We start from the raw sequence: 5000 nt of genomic DNA on the forward strand, positions 1-5000 counted from the left end.
CAGGAAAGTCCATTCCATGTTAGGTTTTAGTAACGTCGGAATGCTGGCACTGCTGAGAGAGACAGCAGCAAATCAGACCTGGAGAGAGGGAGAGAGAGGTGGGCAGAGAGAGAGGTGGGAGAGAGAGAGAGAGAGAGAGAGAGATGGGTAGAGAGAGAGAAGGTGGGGGAGAGAGAGAGAGATGGGTAGAGAGAGAGGTGGGTAGAGAGAGATGGGTAGAGAGAGAGGTGGGTAAAGAGAGAGAGAGAGAGAGATGGGTAGAGAGAGAGAAGGTGGGTGAGAGAGGTGGGTAGAGAGAGAGAGGTGGGTAGAGAGAGAGAGAGAAGGTGGGTAGAGAGAGAGAAGGTGGGTAGAGAGAGAGAGAGAGAGAGAGGTGGGCAGAGAGAGAGAAGGTGGGTAGAGAGAGAGAGCGAGAGAGGTGGGTAGAGAGAGAGGTGGGTAGAGAGAGAGAGAGAGAGAGAGAGAGAGAGAGAGAGAGAGAGAGAGAGAGAAGGTGGGTAGAGAGAGAGAGAGAGAGAGAGAGAGAGAAGGTGAGTAGAGAGAGGTGGGTAGAGGAGAAGGTGGGTAGAGAGAGAGGGAGAGAGAGAGAGGGAGGTGGGTGAGAGAGAGAGAGGTGGGTAGAGAGAAGGTGGGTAGAGAGAGGTGGGTAGAGAGAGAGAGGTGGGTAGAGAGAGGTGGGTAGAGAGAGAGAGAGAAGGTGGGTAGAGAGAGAGAGAGAGAAGGTGGGTAGAGAGAGAAGTGGGTAGAGAGAGAGAGAGAGAGAGAGAGAGAGAGAGAGAGAGAGGGAGAGGTGGGTAGATGGCGAGAGAGAGGAGTGATAGAAAAAGAGAGAGGAGAGAGATAAAGAGAGAGGAGGAGAAGAGAGAGAGGAGAAGAGAGAGAAGAGAAAGAGAGGATAAGAGAGAGAGAGAAAGAGGAGAGAACGAGAAAGAGGATACGAGTGAAAGGGAGAGAGAATGAGAGAGGAGGAGAGAGAGAGGAGAGCGAGAGAGAGAGAGGAGAGAGAGAGAGAGAGAGAGACGAGAGAGAGAAGAGGGAGAGGAGAGAGGGGTGAGAGAGGAGAGAGGAGAGAGAGGAGAGAGAGGAGAGAGAGGAGAGAGAGAGAGAGAGAGAGAGAGAGAGAGGAGAGAGGAGAGAGGAGAGAGAGAGGAGAGAGAGAGAGAGAGAGAGAGAGAGAGAGAGGAGAGAGAGAGGAGAGAGAGAGGTATAGAGACATTAATGACACTTCTAACTGCACCATATGATTGTCTCTTCATATGAGAGGGAGAAGTTCTTACTCAATATAGTCCTCAGGTTTAAGACAAGGAGGCCACAGCCAAATGCCTGTCTTTTCAATGAGGCAGTGGCATTCTGACTCCTACAAGTGGTTCTCACCTGGCTCAGTGCGACAGAGCAGCTGTGCATTAGAGGAGCTGACAGTTGGACTTTTTGCGTGTCTTCCCAGGTACTGGGGTTTTCCTGTTGATTTGCCTGACCAGGTCATAGAAGATCTGAAACACAGAGAGACACAACAATAGTTAGATACAAGTTAGCCATGGGTATGGTGTTATGAAACAGTGGCTAGCCATGGGTATGGTGTTAAGAAACAGTGGCTAGCCATGGGTACCATGTTAACAGTGGCAAGCCATGGGTATGGTGTTAAGAAACAGTGGCTAGCCATGGGTATGGTGTTAAGAAACAGTGGCTAGCCATGGGTACCATGTTAAGAAACAGTGGCTAGCCATGGGTATGAGGTTAAGAAACAGTGGCTAGCCATGGGTATGGTGTTAAGAAACAGTGGCTAGCCATGGGTATCGTGTTAAGAAACAGTGGCTAGCCATGGGTATCATGTTAAGAAACAGTGGCTAGCCATGGGTATCATGTTAAGAAACAGTGGCTAGCCATGGGTATCGTGTTAAGAAACAGTGGCTAGCCATGGGTATCATGTTAAGAAACAGTGGCTAGCCATGGGTATGGTGTTAAGAAACAGTAGCTAGCCATGGGTATCATGTTAACAGTGGCTAGCCATGGGTATCATGTTAAGAAACAGTGTCTAGCCATGGGTATCATGTTAAGAAACAGTAGCTAGCCATGGGTATCATGTTAACAGTGGCTAGCCATGGGTATCATGTTAAGAAACAGTGGCTAGCCATGGGTATGGTGTTAAGAAACAGTGGCTAGCCATGGGTATGATGTTAAGAAACAGTAGCTAGCCATGGGTATGGTGTTAAGAAACAGTAGCTAGCCATGGGTATGGTGTTAAGAAACAGTAGCTAGCCATGGGTATGGTGTTAAGAAACAGTGGCTAGCCATGGGTATGGTGTTAAGAAACAGTAGCTAGCCATGGGTATGGTGTTAAGAAACTGTGGCTAGCCATGGTTATGGTGTTAAGAAACAGTAGCTAGCCATGGGTATGGTGTTAAGAAACAGTGGCTAGCCATGTGTATCATGTTAAGAAACAGTGGCTAGCCATGGGTATGGTGTTAAGAAACAGTAGCTAGCCATGGGTATGGTGTTAAGAAACAGTGGCTAGCCATGGGTATGGTGTTAAGAAACTGTAGCTAGCCATGGGTATGGTGTTAAGAAACTGTGGCTAGCCATGGTTATGGTGTTAAGAAACAGTGGCTAGCCATGGGTATGGTGTTAAGAAACAGTGGCTAGCCATGGGTATGAGGTTAAGAAACAGTGGCTAGCCATGGGTATCATGTTAAGAAACAGTGTCTAGCCATGGGTATGGTGTTAAGAAACAGTAGCTAGGCATGGGTATCATGTTAAGAAACAGTGGCTAGCCATGGGTATGATGTTAAGAAACAGTGGCTAGCCATGGGTATGGTGTTAAGAAACAGTGGCTAGCCATGGGTATGGTGTTAAGAAACAGTAGCTAGCCATGGGTATGGTGTTAAGAAACAGTGGCTGGCCATGGGTATGGTGTTAAGAAACAGTGGCTAGCCATGGGTATCATGTTAAGAAACAGTGTCTAGCCATGGGTATGGTGTTAAGAAACAGTAGCTAGCCATGGGTATCATGTTAAGAAACAGTGGCTAGCCATGTGTATCATGTTAAGAAACAGTGGTTAGCCATGGGTATGGTGTTAAGAAACAGTAGCTAGCCATGGGTATGGTGTTAAGAAACAGTGGCTAGCCATGGGTATGGTGTTAAGAAACAGTAGCTAGCCATGGGTATGGTGTTAAGAAACAGTGGCTAGCCATGGGTATGGTGTTAAGAAACAGTAGCTAGCCATGGGTATGGTGTTAAGAAACAGTGGCTAGCCATGGGTATGGTGTTAAGAAACAGTGGCTAGCCATGGGTATCATGTTAAGAAACAGTGTCTAGCCATGGGTATGGTGTTAAGAAACAGTAGCTAGCCATGGGTATCATGTTAAGAAACAGTGGCTAGCCATGTGTATCATGTTAAGAAACAGTGGTTAGCCATGGGTATGGTGTTAAGAAACAGTGGCTAGCCATGGGTATGGTGTTAAGAAACAGTGGCTAGCCATGGGTATGAGGTTAAGAAACAGTAGCTAGCCATGGGTATCGTGTTAAGAAACAGTGGCTAGCCATGGGTATGGTGTTAAGAAACAGTAGCTAGCCATGGGTATGGTGTTAACAGTGGCTAGCCATGGGTATGGTGTTAAGAAACAGTAGCTAGCCATGGGTATGGTGTTAACAGTAGCTAGCCATGGGTATGGTGTTAAGAAACAGTGGCTAGCCATGGGTATGGTGTTAAGAAACAGTGGCTAGCCATGGGTATCTTGTTAAGAAACAGTGGCTAGCCATGGGTATGGTGTTAAGAAACAGTGGCTAGCCATGGGTATGGTGTTAAGAAACAGTCACAGATGTATTGGTTTCAAAAAACAAGACCATGAGAGAATACATGTAAATGGCAGAGTGTGCCATTGGACCAGATCGATTCACACACTGTCAGAAAGATGGTTTCAGAGTCAGTCAGAGCGTTATAGTCAGGCCCAAGGCTCAGACCAGATCTCAGTGGACAGCGTGAGTGATGTCACCCACACCCCAACCAGACAAGATGACACCTCGGGCCACAATATTCACTAGACAGACAAATCACGTCTCAATCTGTGAGAACTCACCCAAGGGTTTATTTATGGATAATGATTGACTCCTTCAGGGCAACTGTATATACAGAACCAGTCAAAGGTTTGGACACGCCTACTCATTCAAGGGTTTTTCTCCATTTTTACTATTTGCTACATTGTCGAATAATAGTGAAGACATTCAAAACTATGAAATAACACATACGGAAACACATAGTAACCAAAACAAGTGTGAAACAAATCAAAATATATTTTATATTTGAGATTCTTCATAGTAGCCACCCTTTGCCTTGATGACAGATTTGCACTCTTGGCATTCTCTCAACCAGCTTCACCTGGAATGCTTTTTCCAACAGTCTTGAAGGAGTTCCCACATATGCTGAGCACTTGTTGGCTGCTTTTCCTTCACTCTGCGGTCCAACCCATCACAATTGGGTTGAGGTCGGGTGATTGTGGAGTCCAGGTCATCTGATGCAGCATTCCATCACTTTCCATCTTGGTCAAATAGCCCTTACACAGCCTGGAGGTGTGTTGGGTCATTGTCCCGTTAAAAAACAAATGATAGTCCCACTAAGTGCAAATCAGACGGGATGGAGTATCGCTGCAGAATGCTGTGGTAGACATGCTGGTTAAGTGTGCCTTAAATTCTAAATAAATCACAGTGTCACCAGCAAAGCACCCCCACACCATCACACCTCCTCCTCCATGCTTCACGGTGGGAACCACACATGCGGAGATCATCCGTTCACCTACTCTGCGTCTTACAAAGACACGGCAGTTGGAACCAAAAATCTCAAATTTGGACTCATCAGAGCAAAGGACAGATTTCCACGGTCTAATGTCCATTGCTCGTGGTTCTTGGCCCAAGTCAAGTCTCTTCTTATTGGTGTCCTTTAGTAGTGGTTTCTCTGCAGCAATTCGAACGTGAAGGTCTGATTCGAAAAGTCTCCTCTGAACAGTTGA

At 46.6% G+C, this 5000-nt stretch overlaps 1 pseudogene; it reads right to left on the reverse strand.

The window, feature by feature from the left end:
- LOC135531925 (ras-related protein Rap-1b-like) overlaps positions 1-5000 on the reverse strand; it is a 49560-nt pseudogene continuing 44560 nt past the window's right edge.

Source organism: Oncorhynchus masou, unplaced genomic scaffold, assembly GCF_036934945.1.
Source record: "Oncorhynchus masou masou isolate Uvic2021 unplaced genomic scaffold, UVic_Omas_1.1 unplaced_scaffold_1669, whole genome shotgun sequence".
Classification (NCBI taxonomy): Eukaryota; Metazoa; Chordata; class Actinopteri; order Salmoniformes; family Salmonidae; genus Oncorhynchus; species Oncorhynchus masou.